Source organism: Pinus tabuliformis, chromosome 2_1 (assembly GCF_031772625.1).
Source record: "Pinus tabuliformis cultivar Carrire ecotype Pingquan chromosome 2_1, CPIR1, whole genome shotgun sequence".
NCBI classification, from domain to species: Eukaryota; Viridiplantae; Streptophyta; class Pinopsida; order Pinales; family Pinaceae; genus Pinus; species Pinus tabuliformis.
In genome coordinates this window covers 128,625,814-128,644,370 of record NC_142299.1, presented here as the reverse complement: position 1 = coordinate 128,644,370, position 18,557 = coordinate 128,625,814, and the positions used below count along the sequence as shown (strand labels likewise).

Here is an 18,557-nt window from a genome sequence, read left to right as displayed (position 1 = left end):
TTGCCAAACCGACCATCAAGAAGCAAAGCCTCTATATCCCATTGCCTACCCCTAATCGACCTTGGGAATCCATCTCCATGGATTACATGTCAGGCCTTCCTTCCACTAAGCATGGAAATGACTGTGTTTTTGTGGTCATCGACAAGTTCTCGAAGATGGCCATTATGGTGGCCTGTAAGAAGAATATCACAAAAGAAGGCACTGCTAAACTCTTCTTTGAATGAGTGTGGGCACACTTTGGGATCCCACAGTTTATCATCTCAGATCGGGACAGTAGGTTCCTCAGTACATTTTGGTCTAGTCTTTGGTCGATGTTGGACACCAAACTCACTAAGTCCATAGCCTTCTATCCTCAAACTGATGGCTAGACAGAGGTTGTCAACAAGATGATCGTACACATTTTGTGCATGTGCAACTCAAAGCATCCACACACATGGGATGAAAGCCTCCCCTATGTTTAACCCAGCTAAACCGGGCTCTCCACAACTCGACTGGCCATAACCTTTTTTAGGTGGGCTTGGGATTCCAGCCACTATGTCCCATTGATGTGGCCACGCCATTTGTAGCTACTCACATAGATTTGGCTCATGTCCAGTCCGAAACAAATAAGGAAAAAAACTTCTTTGAGCACATCCAACATATTCGCCAGTAGGTCCATGACATTCTAGAGAAATCAAATTCCAAGTACAAGCAGCGACATGATCAACATCAGGTGTCACACAAGTTTCAGGTGGGTGACAAAGTCTGGTTGCATTTGCAAAAATAATGCCTTACTAGAGCCTATTGGAAACTCAAACCACTCCGATATGGTCCTTACACCATTACCAAGGCTCTGGGAGACACTGCATTTGAGGTCAGCATTCCCCCATTCCTTGGTCTGCACCGAGTGTTCAATGTGGACCACCTTCGGCCATACTTTCCACCATTAGTAGAGACATTCGACATTGAAAAACAACTCACACCCACAGAGTTAAATCCAGATTGCAAGGAACAAGCTGCCATTGATTGGATCATGGACAAATATATCAAGCACACTTGCCAGAAGAATATCCAACTCTATCGAGTTGTCAAAGTAGGCCAACTCCTTCACTAGGGCAAGTGGCTGACCAGGGATCAAGTTCAGTACAAGTTCCTTCATCTCATTGAGGAACTCAATGCAATGGGGACCATTGCTTCCTAAGGGGGGAGGAATGATCCATGTGGATATTGGTGGCCACCCACCAATTCCACTTGGACCCCCACCATTGCTTCTTTCAGTTTTTCAGTTTCCTTAATTGTAGCGCAGTCTACTATTTTTAGTAGTTTTTCGAGTTCTAAACTTCTAGAGCCATTTTGAGGCCCTAAACAACCATTTCTAGGAAATATATTGCCAACTATTTTTGGTTTGAAATCATCTTTTCTATTTTAGTCCTTGGAGAGATCTTTCCAATGGGATATCATGCACATCAAACGAAGATAATATGACCAGGTCGTGACCATAGGAAGTTGGCTATCCAACTCACCCCAACAAGGCCCATAAACTCTTGGTGTTACATCTCCTCAGGTTAGGTTTTTGGTTGTTTAGGCTTTTCTCCTATTGTTCAATAATAAAAATGCCCTTGAGCCTCATTGCAAGGTAGTTTAGAGGCATGTAGCTGCCACATAGCTTCATAGATATAAGCTACCATCGCCCTAGGTGGTTTATTTCCATTTTTTTTTGTAAGCATATTTTAGTATTTTTACATTAATGAAATGAAGTATTATTTTTGGTGCATCTCTGTGTTTATGGTTATCTTTTTAATTTGTTTCGTTCCTATTTAAATCCAAATCAAGAAGAGAAGAGACACTCTATCAAATTTAGGAAATATTAAGGAGATTTTTTTCCATTCATCTAGCTTTGTCTCCCCCATCCCCAACACATCATCCACAAACATGATGTGGAAAAGATGCAAATTGTTTGATATCTTACATCCCATAATTTAACCATCCACCCTTGTAGCATTGATAGCTCTACTTAGCCCATCCATCACTAATATGAATAATAGTGGGGACAAAGGTGCGTCCTTGTTGAAGACCACGATAAATGCTGAAGAAATCAGTGGGAGTCCCATTATTCAGTATTGCAAAGTTGGTTGTAGTGACACAAGCCATAATCCAGTTAATATGTCTTCAAGGTAGACCAATCCTGTGAAGTATAAGCCTTAAGAATTATCAATCCACCATGTCATAGGCTTTGATGACATCTATTTACATCAAATAGGCCTTCAGATTTCTTGTTCTAATAAAGTTGATACAATCCTGGGTAATCCCCACTACTCTTGGATTCTCCTTCCTGCAAGAAATTCGAATTTCTCCAAATAGATGTATGAAGACAACAATTGTTTCATTGTATCTGCTATAATCTCGAAAATCATCTTGTAAACAACATTACATAATGATATTTGTCTATAATCAGAAAACTTACAAGAATTATAAGCTTTAGGAATGAGTGTTAAGAAACTTGTGTTCATTGCACTAGGCGTTTTCCCTCTGATCTGAGATTCCTCCACCATTGTTATTAATGTTGGGCTCATCAGGTCGAAGAAAAAGAGGTATAAGTCAATAGGCCAACCATTTGGCCCAAGGCTTCTATCTTTAGAAAGTTTTCGTAATTCTCCTTTGAATTACTGAGATGTAATATGCTCATACAGGTGGTCAATATCTGTAGCAAAGACCATTTGTAGAAATAATGAGGCCAACTCCATTTTTTCTTCAGAACTAGATACATCAGACTCATAATATTGGTTATTGTAATAGTTTACAGCCTCCCACTGGATATCCTTCATGGAGACAAGTATATCATTATGCTAATTCCTGATATACGAAATTGAATTATAACTCATACTTTTTGAAGAAACTTTATGAAAGAACCTAATGTTCTTGTCCCCAACTTGTGTCCATTACATTCTGCTCTTCAGCCTCCATTCGTCTTCATTCATTTCAAGGATTTTATTTCATCTATAGACCAGATCAGTGAAGATTTTCTTATTTGTTTCTAACAATGATCTGGCTTTGTTAGATTCATAAGATAGACTATATCAACTTTAATTTCCATAAGTTCTGCCAAGTGCTCCTTTTTCCTATTTCAAGTCCAATCTTTTACAAGTGATTTGAAAAGATTTCAATCTCTCAGTCTAGTAATGACCCAATCCATTCTACTATCTGATGCTATCTCCATGGGCTTTGATCAATATTGGTTGACTAGATCCACAAACTCATCTTCTTTCAACCACAAATGACTGAATTTGAATTGTAGGAGTGTAGGGTCCTATTCTCCCAGCCATTCCAAGAAAATGGCTTCATGGTCTGATACACCCAAACATAAAGTCTAGGTGCTAAGGGTTTGTAGTATTTCATACAAAGAGGAGTGAACAAAGAAGCGATCCAGCCTCTTTTCAATGCCATCCTCCCTTGATCTACCATTCCGCCACATAGGATAAATTGGGGTAGGTGCAATGTCGTGAAGAGTGTATTAAAATATCCTACTAGAGGGTCCAACATACCATGTGAACTTTAGGTAAATTTCATGTCTCCTGCAAAAATACACTGATTCAAGTCCAGGATACCATAGTCATCCAATTTCTGCCAAAATTGTTTCCTATTACTATATGGTGCATAGATATTCATGATGTGCACCCTATGAGGGGAACCCCTATAAAAAGATGTTAGTATAATACCTGCAAAAACCTTGTATGTGATCAGAGAGAAGAGTTGTGGGTTCCATATAGCTGCTAAGCCACTTGAAGTTCCAATCATGTTGGTTGCACACACTACCCAATGTGGACAAATTTATGTCAATATGCAAAGGGATTTATCATGATCTATCATCATCTTCTAAAGAAGAATCATTGTCAGATGTTTTGAAGTAATTATGTACTAAAGGGAACACCACGAAAGAGGTGATTCCAGTCCCCTGATGTTGAGAGACATTATCTTCATCTATAATCGTTGTTCACAAGGGTATTTGCTCTAAGTCCTTGATTGTGCACCATATCTCTCATATCCTCCAAATCATTTGAGGCTCTAGAGTCCATCGATGGGTAAAGTTCCTCCTCAACTATTTCAGAGAAGCATATATTTAGATTTTCTCCTTGATCCATACATGAGGTAATTCTCTTATACTGAAGGAATTTCTTTTTTACATGTATGCCAAAATTATCCTTCTGATTATATATGTAAGACCCAAAACTTCTGGGGCCATTTTCATTGTGTTGTAAACAAATTTCCAGATTCATTGCATTCATTATATTTAATATCGATGTTTCGAACTAGCAACTATGGTTCATCTTCAGGAGGAAAAATATATGAAAGACTGAACTACTCAGCCTATTAATAAATAGATGAAGGATGTGAGAATAACAATGGACAATAACCGTAAATTTACAAAATTCATTATTAATTATAATTTGGGATTTTTTGGGATATTAAAGTTAAAAGCATATGAGTTTTTTTATGAATGAAATAATAATTTAAATGGTAAAATTGAGATAATAGGAATGTATGATGCACAATTACATTAATAAGGAATGTGAGAATTATAATATTCATATCAGATTATGTGATATTAATTGTTGACACCTAATCATTGGGATTGGGTGAACATTTGTAAATATTGTAAATAGTAGATAATGAAGAATAATAAAATAAAGAGACACTGGGAGGTGAAGCCCAAGAGTCTCTCCCTTCTTGTATATAACCATGAGCAACCTTAATGAAGAAACACAATTTGATTTGAGGAGTTACCTCTTGGGATGACATGGTATCAGAGCCAACCTTTATTTTTAGTTTTCTTCCCTTTGTAAGTCCCTCCTGCCTCTGCTCTCTATCAAATCTCTACATTTGGAAAGACCACCCTTTGCATTCAAATGCACAATTTAATTATCTCTATGATGATTTCAAGGATTTGAGAGTTAACCTTTGGTTGAATAACTCTCATAGAAGCTTTGCACTTGCATGGTGTGGAAGTGTTGGAACATTGGTTAACATATTGTGGAGTAGATTTGCAAACATTCGATGAGACCATTGAAGATAGTGAAACTGTAGCATTCATTCTGATGGTGATATTGTAGTGTTCATTTTTCATTGAAAGCATTTGGTAAGTCCTTCTTTACGACAGGAATCCATTAACATTGAAGATTTTTTGTAGTCGATGGAATGGCGGAAGCATAACTGTGACTGTGTTAATTTCTGATTTTTTTATAATTCCCATTATGTAACTCTCCCTCCAAACCACACCATATATCGTGATACCATACTGCCTCCTGTCTTAATATACAACACTGCCAAAAGTCAGACTAGTATCCAACCCATTATGCCAGCGAATCCGCTATACCCAGTTACCAACCCATCATGCCAGCAAATCCTCTACACCACATACCAGTGTCCCTCCACCTTTCGGCTCTATGACATTAACGACTCTGTACATACTCCTACACATTTGGCACTCTTTCCAAACTCTTACATAGTCAAAACTCCCCATACTCCATACTCCATACTGCGACATTGACTACTCTGTCCAAACTCCTGCATAGTCTGTGCTCTCCATACTCCATACTCCATATTATGCTTGCTGGAGATTACGTTGAATGCTGGTCCATACCACCATATGAATCCACCATACCACTCCACCTTTTTTAATATAATAATGTGTTGCATTCGTTGGTTCCATTTCCACCCACCGTGGACTGACATCAATACTCCGCCTATGTGCCCATACCGCCTACATGGCCTCGCCTACCGTGGAGCCCCTCCCCCATATAACTATCCACTACATAACCCCTCCCCCATTAAAACTCCTCTACCATATAACCCCTTCCCCAAATATACCTCTGATATATACATATCAGAATCATATTTTCATAGTTTTTTTTACACAACAAGTGCAAATTTTTGCCAACAGAGGAGCATTTTTTTTTACACATTACACATTTAAATGCATTCATTTATCTCTATAGTTGGAGTAATTCTCTCTGGAAAGGAGAACTATCCTGAGTGGTCTCGGAAGATCAAACACACTCTCATTTTCAATGAGTTGTGGAAAGGAGGCTGGGAAGGTGTAGGAGACAATGCACCTAAAAATCCCACTTCAAATAAGGAGTTTGCCATTTGGGAAAACAAGAACAACAAGGCCTATGCCTTGATTGCAACATTTGTAAATGAAGTGGTGAGTCTCCATATTTTACCATTTTGAAATGATTTTGAAGCCTTAAAGAAGTTGAAGGAACTCTATGACTCACACTCTATGCTTGAAGTTCTCCAATTCATGATTAAATTGTTCAGTTTTGAATTACAAGATGATGATCCTTTTGCTCTAGCATCAGAAGTAAAATCTATTATGCATGATATCAAAGCCACTAATGTTGAACTAGACATTCCTCTGATAGATTCTTTCAACGCACTTTATCCCACTTATTCAAATTATCTTGAGTCATTTCAAGAAAATCGAAACCTCAAAGATATTACCTTTGACTCCCTTGTAAATAAATTTGCTGAGAGGGAGAAATATTTTGGGAAGAAAGCAACTCCTCAGACTTTTGAAGAAGTAGTGTGTCTTGCACATAGAGAGAAGAATCATTCTCAAGATTCTTCCAGAGGAAGAGGTGGTCATAGAGGAAGAGGAAGAAGAAATTTCAGAGGCAGTAGGGGGAAAACACTCTCAAGGAGAAAGATATGATCTTGATCGCATACGTTGCAATAGAGATGGATCACATGATGCATCCACATGAAATTTTCCTTGGGACAAAATTGAGGAGGAAAGAAATCAAGCCGAAAGTAAAACCAATGAAAAAGAGAAAGGTAAAGCACCTAAATTTGCTCACTATGTTGTGGCACATTGTAACATTGGAGTAAATGAGGACTTATTTAATGCTTCACTTGCTTCTTGGAAAAATGATTGGTTGCTTGATTCAGGATAAACTTGCCATATGACCTTTAGAAGATACTTTTTTGAAGAATTTACCGACAATCTTGCTGAGTGGCAACTTGATCACTTGGATAGATTTAGATATGTAAAATCATTTCAAGAATTTGATAATCAGATTCCACATCTTTAAGGGGGGATTCCTATGCTGGATCAATTTGTGGAATCTTCTTCTGAAGCACTCTCTCCCCCACATGAAACTCCAACAACGAATGATACTTTGAGTGATGTGATTGACAGAATTGGGAAACTCAATCTTGATTCAATCCCAACTCACTCAACTGAGTAGCCTGGACCATATCAGAAAGGTCCCACAAAGTGGCTGACAAAGACACTTGAAAGTGTTCATAGTGATGAGGTTGAAAATAAAGAAACATGAAATTGAACCAGGAAAATTGAAGGTGGTCTATACGATTCTAATTCACCCATTGATATGGATATTTCTTATGGTTGTGAACTAAATTTGTCTATAGATTTTGAACCAAATTCCTTTGAAGAAGTTGTTTCTCACGATTAATGGAAAGAAGTGATGCAAAGGAGTACGATGCCTTGATAAAGAATGGAAATTGGAAGCTAGTTGATCCTCCATTGGGAACCAAACCAATTGACTGCAAGTGGGTCTACAATAACAAGTATAAATCTAATTGCTCACTTGACAAGAGAAAAGATAGGCTTGTGGCAAAAGCCTTTGGAAAGAAGGAATGGGTTGATTATGAGGAGACGTTTTCTCCCATAGAAAAATGGGCTACCATCTGAACACTCTTTACCTTGGCAGCTCAAAATGATTGGAAACTCCATCAAATGGATGTAAAAAATGATTTATTAAATAGAGATTTGAAAAATATGTTTTAATGTCCCACCCAAAAATATTTGTTTTAAAGGGACATGAACATAAAGTATGCAAACTTGTGAAATCCTTGTATGGCCTCAAGCAAGCACCGCAAGCTTGGTATGGAAAGTTAACTGTGCATCTTCTGAAACTCAACTTCAAACATGATGATCTTGATGATGCAATTTTGTTTGTGAAGAAAGTTTGCAAAACAGTTGTATATCTTGTGGTATATGTAGATGATCTTTTGATGACATGGAACAATGAGAGCTACATTACATCCATAAAGAAGGAATTGAGGAAAGGTTTTGAAATGACTGACTTGGGCTATGTTCACTACTATCTTGGTATTGAAGTAACTCAACATCCGAAGTATATATTCGTCTCTCAAAAGAATTACATTGGAGATCTGTTAAACATGTTTGGCATGGCTGAGTGCAATCCTTTGACTACTCTAATGGAACAAATGTTAAAGCTCACATCCATTGAAGGAAAATAATTTGAGGATGCAACAAGGTATAGACAACTTGTAGGAAGTCTCAACTACGTGACTACTACAAGACTAGAGATTTCATTTGTTGTTGGAATCCTCTCCAGGTTTATGAAAAATCCTTGTGAGGGACATTGGTCTGCTGCAAAAAGAGTTCCAAAGTACTTGAAGGGAACCCAAGACTTTGGACTCAAGCATACATAGGTGGGGGACATCAACTTGATTGGTTACTTTGATTCAGACTTCGATGGAGACAAAGAAACCAGGGTATCTACTTCAGGTTATGTGATGATTCTTGGATTAGGAGTTGCCTCTTGGAGATCATGCAACCAATCAGTTCTAGCAGATTCCACGACAAAGGTAGAATATATGGTAGTTGTTGAGGCAACAAAAGAAATTGTGTGGCTCAGGAAAATTATGGAAGATTTACAAGTAAAACAAGTACATTCAACTCCATTTATGATTGATAACACCTCTACAACAAATTTGTCCAAGGACCCAAAGTTTCATGATAAAACGAAGCACATCAATGCAAAATACCATTTGATTTGACATCATGTTAAGGACAACCAGAAGGCTTTGTTGTGAAGGGATATGAACATAAAGTATGCAAAATTGTGAAATCCTTGTATGGCCTAAAGCAAGCACTGTGAGCTTGGTATGAAAAGTTAATTAAGCATCTTCTAAAACTCAAATTCAAACATTATGATCTTGATGCTGCAACTTTGTTTTTCAAGAAAGTTGGCAAAACAATTGTACATCTTGTTGTATATGTAGATGATATTTTGAGACAGGGAACAATGAGAGCTACATTACATCCATAATGAAGTAATTGAGGAAAGGTTTTGAAATGACTGAACTTTGGCTATGTTCATTACTATCTTGGTATTGAAGTAACTCAACATTCGAAGTATATATTCCTCTCTCAAAAGAAGTACATTGGAGATTTTCTAAACAAGTTTAGCATGGATGAGTGCAATCCTTTGACTACACCAATGGAACAAAACTTAAAACTCACATCCATTGAAAAAAAAGAATTTGAGGATGGAACAAGGTATAGACAACTTATAGGAAGTCTCAACTACCTGACTACTATCATACTGGATATTTCATTTTATGTTTGAATCCTCTCCAGGTTTATGAAAAAGCCTTGTGAGGGACATTGGTCTGCTACAAAAAGGGTTTTAAAGTACTTGAAGGGAATCCAAGATATTGGACTCAAGTATACTCAGGTGGGAGACTTCAACTTGATCAAATACTGTAATTCATACTTCGATGGAGACAAAGAAACTGGGTTATCTACTTTAGGTTATGCCATGAGTTTTGGATTAGGAGCTGTCTCCTAGAGATCACGCAAACAATTAGTTCTAACAGATTCCATAACAGAGGCAGAATATACGGCAGCTGTTGAGGCAACAAAATAAATTGTGTGGCTCAAGAAAATTATGGAAGATTTGTAGGTAAAACAAGTACATTCAACTCCACTCATGATTGACAACATCTCTGCAACAAAGTTGGCCAAGAACCCAAAGTTCCATGATCTAACGAAGCACATCAATACAAAATACCATATGATTCGACATCATGTTAAGGCCAAGAAATCCATCTATGCCATTGTTCCACTAATGAGAAGATTGCAGACATCTTCACCAAAGTGCTTGTAAGAGAAAACTTCGAAAGTTTTAGAACGATGCTTGGACTCATCAACATCTCTTCATATTAAGGGGGAGAATGTTGACACCTAATCATTGGGATTGGGTGAACATTTATAAATAGTGTAAATAGTAAATAATGGAGAATAAGAAGAGGAAGAGACATTGGGAGGTGAAGCCCAAGAGTCTCTCCCTTTTTGTATATAACCATGAGAAGCCTTAACGAAGAAACACAATTTGATTTGACTTACCTCCTGGCCTGACATTAATAAATATTCACAAGATAATAAAAAGATAATGGGAATTAAATAAATGTGTATATGTAAATATATATATATATATATATATATATATGTTTATTTAAATTTAAATTTATGGTGTTTTATTCTGCGTCAACAGTTGAAGGTCCAATTATGACACCTAGTCTCTCGTTAACCAAGAGAAGAATGGGGGGAGCTAAGATAGAAGTGAGTGCTTTGTTAGCATGTTTAGGATTTGTCGAAGTAGGATCAGATCTGGGGAGTGTTAACAAATCTAGAGGTTGGTCCTTGATTTTATTTAGGTCTTGACAAAATCGAATCCCATGTTTGTCATTACCTAAAAGGGAAATCAATTTCACGGCCAACAATTCCATTTGTGATGGTTATATCCTCCAACGCAGGCATATTCGAGCTAGCCTCATTTACCGAGGCCCCTTTGGTTGATTTAGAAAATATAGGGGTCCTATTCTACAATGAAGTGTCCATGTTCTTGGCATCCCAGACATTGGAATGGAATCCCCCAATAGTCCACCTATTGTCTCATTGAATGTATCCCCCAATATATATTCAAATAAGTTAGGAATCCACTTGCAAAACCTGCTTCAATAAAAAACCATGTCATTGTCTTATCTAGCATGAATAAATCATACACATAGTGTAGAATCTGCCGATTTTATTGGCAATTTGCACAATTGTCTTTTTCGACCATAGCTCTAGAGGGAGACTAGGTAACTTGACCCAAATATATTTTCTCTTAGGGATCTCCTTGATTGGATTGAAACCAAAGTTCCATTTTTGTAGTATTAGGAACCCTCTTCCTTTCATCTAGGGCCTAGTACGAACCATCTATGCATCTTCTTTGGACATAAAGTGGACTCCAAACCACTCGTTCATAATAACACTTATCGCTAGGTCACGTATCCAACTATTGAGGACCAATTTTTTATTTTCCTAATCCTTCATTTGGCCACCATCCATTCTTAAATATTACTAATGCCCCACCAAAACTCTTTCCTTTAATCTCTCCACATTGTCCCAGTAAACATCCACCCCCAAAACTAGTCTCTTGATCTCCTCTTGTGCTTTGACTGGTTTAGATTTCCTCCTGTCATTGATCTATCAAGGGACCAAGTTCTTTGCGTGTAGATTCACAGACCTAAATTTTTCATACCTTAGATCGAGATTTCTTTTGTTCGAGGACACGGTATGTGGATTAGCTATGCTACTCATACATGAATCCCTTCCATTATTAGCATCTATATCAATGTCTATGAGAGCCTCCAAATCATCAATATGGTCTAAAAACAACAGTTTACTTTCTATATCTATCTGATATCTTCTAGAAACCAATCGAACAAGCAAAGAATACCAACGAGGATAACTAGGCAAAAAAAACTAAACTCTTATTGCAATTGGATGATCCTCATACCTAGGGTCCCACTCTAGAAGTGTAGTCCTGATAAAACTTCAATATCAACGTCAAATGTGATTCCAGTTTTCTCACTGAGGTCCATGTTATCTGATGTGACTCCATTTGGGAGAGACCAGTAAAAATAGTGGAGGAGAGAGGCTATAACCATGTGAACCATCCTATGATCCAATGGAAGCCCATGACGAATATTTCTTCCTACTTCAAATGGAATCAGTTCAAAGTTTTCCTCCCTATATTTTATGTGAGAATCCATAAATCTCTCAGGCTTGAACTAAGGTGGAAATAAGACCTTCAAAATATGAACCAATCACACGATTACAAATTGGCGTGTGTGTGTGTGTGTGTGTATATATATATATATATATATATATATATATATATATATATATATATATATATATATATATATATATATATATATATGGTAGTAAAAAGCGAATCAATTGCAATAGTGTTGACTTGGCAAGAACTAATAACATAGTTTTATATCAAGTTTATATAAAGAAAAATTATGTACTTTAGATTAATAAATTTCTTATGTTTTGATTTTTCATTTTAAAATATGTGTTATTTATTACATTATTAATATAGAATTGATATATAACAATATATATATATATATATATATATATATATTGCTTTATATGGTATATACATAATATACATTGAAATATTTGATTTATGATTTACATTCTATACTCATTAAAATGTTAATACATGTCTTAATCATAGATTAGTTAAATTGGTAGCCAAGTATCTCTAGTGTTGAGAAATGATTTTAACACTTTCATGGTCAAGCTTTGTGTTTGAGCAGACACAAAGTGATTCTTTCAGGTAATAGGTTTTCTATGAAGATTTGTAATTCATTCATTATTTAATATAGAGTTGATATGTAACACACACACACACACACACACACACATATATATAACATTTAAAAAAATATTTATAACAATTTTTCTTTTAATAAAAAGGCTCCTATGAATATATGTTTTCTACTTCTAAATATGATTGAGACTGTATTAACATTTTAAAATACTAAATAGAATATAAATTATAAATAAAATATTTCAATATAAACTATATATATATATATATATATATATATATATATATATATATATATACTATTTTATTAGTTACAAAAGTTTAATATGGATTTGATATATAAAGAGATAAGAAATTCTTATTGCATTAATAAGTTGTCTTTTAGGGTGATGTGTAATTGAAGCTAACATGTAACATTTTAATATTATTTTTAAACTCACATGGAATGTAAACAGTCATAAATGATAGAACATTGAATTTCCTTTCTTATTAACTTAGATATACATTTATAGTACATTGATGGGACCATTGGATTCATATTCCAAGTGGTCTCTTCAACTCTGGTTGTTGTTCACATTCCACACCAACCCATAGAAGATTAGGTGTCCAACATTCCCCCCTTAATCATAAGGGGTATGTATGAGTCTAAGAAGAGAGCTGTAATACAAAATGTGCAAAAATGCATGGAAGCACTAGGCTGAATGTGCTCTCTGAAATGTTGCTATAAGGGGGGTGGTTTAAGGATGACCACCAACACTGGAACGCTTAGTGTAGTTCTTGAAACTCTTCCAAAGCTGGCAAGAAGATGAAGTCTTCTGCTAGAGTAAGTGTCCCTAATGATTTTGAGTGGGAGACCTTCAACATGAAACAGGGAGGTCTACAACCTACGATGGTGTAAGGATGACCACCAACCGAAGGCATGCCCAGGGCCATATTTGTCTTTGGCTACAACTCTGAATCTATTATGACAGGTTGTGGTTGAGGCTCACTTGATGTGGCTTTGAAGCTTGTAGATGATCATCACTTCCCCCCTGTCAGATACAAGGTGAGAAGATGAAGAGATCTAAACTACAAGGCTTTTCAATATTCCAGAACAAATCCTATTGTATGAGCGAAATATCTTCTTAGCTATTGAAGCCCATTGCCAAGAAGTGATCCATCCAAGATGAATCTTTGTTCTTACAGGAGGCTTGTTTTTGAAGCATCTGTTTGAAGAATGAGTGATTTTATGACAATGTGCACATGGATGAAGATCAGGAAAATTATCTTTCATATGGCCAACTCGGTCATAGTGTTGTCATTTAATGAATAGAATATGATATAAATTATAAATAAAATATTTCAATATAAATTATATATATACTATACAAAACTATATATATATATATATATACACACTATTTCGTTAGTTACAAAATTTTAATATGGATTTGATATATAAAGAGATAGGAATTTCTTATTGCATTAATAAGTTGTTTTTGAGGGAGATTTGTAATTGACACTAACATGTAACATTTTAATATTATTGTTAAACTCACATGGAATGTAAACAATCATAAATGATAGAACATTGAATTGCCTTTCTTATTAACTTAGATATGCATTTATAATACATTGATGTGACCATTGGATTCATATTCCAAGTGGTCTCTTGGAATCTAGTGGTTGTTCACATTCCACACCAACCCATAGAAGATTAGGTGTCCAACATTCCCCCCCTTAATCCTAAGGGGTATGTATGAGTCTAAGAAGAGATTTGTAATACAAAATTTCCAAAAATGCATGGAAGCACTAGGTTGAATGTGCTCTCTGAAATGTTGGTATAAGGGGGTTGGTTTAAGGATGACCACCAACACTGGAATGCTTAGTGCAGTTCACGGAACTCTTCCAAAGATGGCAAGAAGATGAAGTCTTATGCTAGAGTAAGTGTCCCTAATGATTTGGAGAGGGAGACCTTCAACTTGAAACAGGGAGGTCTACAACCTATGATGGTTTAAGGATGAGCACCAACCAAAGGTATTCTCAAGGGCATCTTTGTCTCTTGATACAACTTTGAATCTGGTATGGCAAGTTGTGGCTCAGGCTTGCTTGATGTGGATTTGAAACTTGTAGATGATCATTACTTCCCCCTTGTTACATACGAGGTGAGAAGATGAAGAGATCTCAACTGCAAGGCTTTGCAATATTCGAGAACAAATCGTGTGGTTTGAGAAAAATATCTTGTGGGTTGTTGAATCCCATTCCCAAGAAGTGATCCATCAAAGATGAATATTTGTTCTTGGAGGAGGCTTATTTTTGAAGCATTTGTTTGAAGAATGAGTGGTTTTATGACAATGCTCAAATGGATGAAGATCAAAACAATAATATTTCATATTGCTAACTCAGTCACATTGTTGGCATTTAAAATTGTGTTGTGGTTGTTGTGGAAGAGGATTAGAATTTGAAACAACTGAAGGTGAACTGCCACGAAGAAATCCAACACTTTGAAATTGGATGGGCTTTGAGTAATTTGGAATGTGAAAGGAAACCTCCTTATCATATCCAAGACCTATTGTGTGCTTGTTATGGACAAGCTCTTCCCAAGGTTTGATGACCGACTTGGGAAGTGCAGGCTGAATTTATGCATCTGCATGTAACTTTTTTGCTTCATTGGACACTGGATTTGAATCAACTTGTTGCTTAGGGAAGTCTATTTCAATGTTCTGAATAGAAACAGGTTCAGGATGATGACTCCACTACTGTAATTCTTCTTGTTGAAGTTGAGATTCAAGTTCCAAAAAATATATTTTTTCTTGTATATTCTGCAGAGAGGTTTTAATATCACGGAGAGTGTTCTTGTTGATTTTAATTGTATCCTGATTAGTGGAATGTATCATAGTTATTAGAAACTATAATACCTCAGTAATTTTGGCCATTTTCTTAACCGCTCAAACTTATGAAATGAGGGATTTCAGCTTCTCAATGGTGCATATATTAAACACCAATTCATTACATGTGATAATGTCAATGCTAATAAAGGCAATGCTGGCCAACAAACTAGCTCAAACCAGTGAAACATAACCTTCCTCTGATTCTTTCAAAGTTACCTTTTAACATTGAAGTGTGCATCACTATTGTGAAAAGCTTCACATCTCTTCTTAACAACTAAGTGGCTAGCAGATCAATTATATTGGTATAATGGAAACTCTATAAGTGATGGAAACATTATAAACAACACACACATATAAAAATCAACCTGTGTATACAATGCATTCCCACATACCAGATTGCAGACTCCTCTCTATGATAGTTATCTGAAAATCTGAGGGTCGCTTTGCATTTTCTCTCCTCATAACATTGTTGCTCAACTATCAATTTAGAAAACAGGGGAGCCACGTAGATTTTAGCATAAACAATGAATTTCTATGTGTATCTAGCTTCCCACAATGAAAGAAAGCAAGCTTGAGTTGAGGGTTTGACAACGTCCCATTTATGGAAGCCGCAATAATGATTTTGAGCTTATGGGCACTCTTAGATTTCTTTCTTCTCTACTTCTTTGAAAAATCCAAAAAAATACAACAACTAGCATACGCACAATGCAAAAATGATGTCGTTACATTGTTCTAGACACAACAATCATAATAATAAAATAATAATAATAATAATAATAAATATAATGATTCACTCTTGTTAAAAGCTTTACATATCGTCTTAACAAAATATATATATATATATATATATATGTGTGTGTGTGTGTGTGTGTGTGTGTGTGTGTGTGTGTGTGTAAATTTATATTAATTATGAATTTACCAAGAATTAAGAAAAATCAAATAAATAAATAACTTTATATATATAAGTGTAAATTTATCTTAATTATGAATTTACCAAGAATTAAAAAAAATCAAATAAATAAATAACTTTGCTAACTAAATTATTATTAAACAATAATTACTAAATAAAATATTACTTTAACTAAATTAAAATAGTATGTGGCTCTATGAAATTTTACCAAAATATATTTTATTAAATTAACTATTTATGTTAACTAGGTTAAAGCAGTTTTACTAAATATATTGTTAAGGTAAAAAATTAAATAAATATAATATCTTCATAGTACCTTGCTCCCATTTAGGTGAATACACTAATATTACTATTTGGAGAAAGGAATATTTTCTCACTTCTACTAAAATAGTGTTTTCTAACATAAAGGTTGTTATTTTTTAACTTTCTCCTGTTAATTGGGAATGGAGGTCACTAGTGCTTTCACTTTTTCTTTTTTCTTGTAAATTTGTTTACACTAGTTGTGATGGCAATTTTGAGTCATTCTCTTCTGCAAATATTTTTAACAGAATAATTTTTAATATTATTAAAAAATATATAATAATAGAGACTAAACATAAACAAGATACTAGATTTTCGCTCTAAATAGGGTATTAGATGTTAAAATTCCATAAAATAATTTGTGTTTTATTAATAAAATATGAAATTACATATATACATGACTATTGTATCAAGATAGGAAAATTATCTTGGACACATAATCTGTTGGTTGAGAGAATATCTCAACCACACACCAAACTAGAGAAACTACTTCTATAAAATAAAAAAAGCCTCTTTATATAAAAAGTCACAACTAAGACAAGTAAGAATTAATATTCCAATATTAGAGTGAACAAAGTGTTCTCATATTAACAATAGATTTTCTCTCTAAACATATGGGAAAAAGGGAAGACTAGGAATAACGTAAAAGGCTTACATAATCATAACTTAACTGCTTGTGTTTAAACAACCATTTATTATTTTCATAAAACTGCAGGAACGATGGGGAAGGTTTTTAGAAAAGGGGAGAAGTAATTTGACTAGTGATGTGATCATTAAAGAGATGAGTTGCAGGCAAAAGGGGGAGGGGACTGCAATTAATGGCGAAGCCCTCTCATGCGTGATTCCAAACTTCTCACTCATGTCCATGTTTTCTGGTGTGACTCCATCTGGTAGAGACCAGTCGAAATAGTGGAGTAGAGAGGCTATAACCACGTGAACCATCCTATGAGCCAATAGAATCCCAGGGCAAATCCTCCTTCCTGCTCCAAAGGGAATCAGTTCGAAGTTTTTCCCTTTATATTCTATGTCACACTCCATAAATCTCTCAGGCTTGAACTCTGTGGGCTCATCCCACATGGTTGTGTCTCTTCCTATTGCCCATGCATTTACCAGCACCTGAGTGTCCTTGGGTATCATGTATCCTGCTACTTCACAACTGCTCTTTGCTCTGTGAGGGAGAAGCAGAGGCGCTGGCGGGTGCAAACGAAGCGTTTCTTTCACCACTGCATGAAGATAAGGCAAGCGATCGATGTCACATTCCTCAACTCTTCCGTCTTTCCCAAGTACCTCCTCTGATTCTGCTTGAATTTTTTTAATTATTTGAGGATTGTGAAGGGCCTCAGCTGTTGCTCGTTTAACCATTGAGCTACTTGTTTTGCTATCGGCTAAGAACAAGTCCTGCACATCATCACTCACAACAAATTGAGATGCAAGAAAGTTTTAAAATCCATCTTAAACTAACTAAATCAATTTTGAATTTTGAATTTATATGTAAGAATTAGACTTACATATAGAAAGGGGATAATGTCTTTCTTGGTCATTGTTTCTCCGCTCTCGCTTCTATAATCTAACAAAATGTCCAAAAAGTCTTTTGCCTTGCCACCACTGTGCTCTATCCCGCTTTCTTTTTTCTTTTGAATTCAAGGCTCTACAGATCTATCTAGCAACCCTAAGACAATGCTCTCGTATTTCATTACATCGCGGGTCACGCCCTGAGGATCCAAAATTCGCAGAAAAGGAAAGAAGTCAACCAGGTTAGGCTTTCCACCGAGTACCATCAAATTTGTTGAAAAATGTGCAATAAGAAATGTTAAATTTAGAATGTGCTAAAAATAGCATGTCTAGAAATAGCAGTTTGGCCAGTGAGGTCATTGGCCACCTATGTTGAGAGGCGAAACTGCTAAAAATAGAAATTTCTAAAAATACCATTTCTAGTTCCCTTCCTATTTTTAGCAGTCCCCGGTCTAACTATAGGAAGTAAAAACGAATTTGGTCTTACCAGCAGTTTAAAATATTAATTAATTAATCTCCATGAGTTAATTAGTTATG

General features: G+C 35.6%; 1 pseudogene; it reads right to left on the bottom strand.

The window, feature by feature from the left end:
* Window positions 1–17,241: 17,241 nt before the first annotated feature.
* LOC149199109 (geraniol 8-hydroxylase pseudogene) lies at window positions 17,242–18,286 on the bottom strand (annotated as a pseudogene).
* Between the last annotated feature and the right edge of the window lie 271 nt (window positions 18,287–18,557).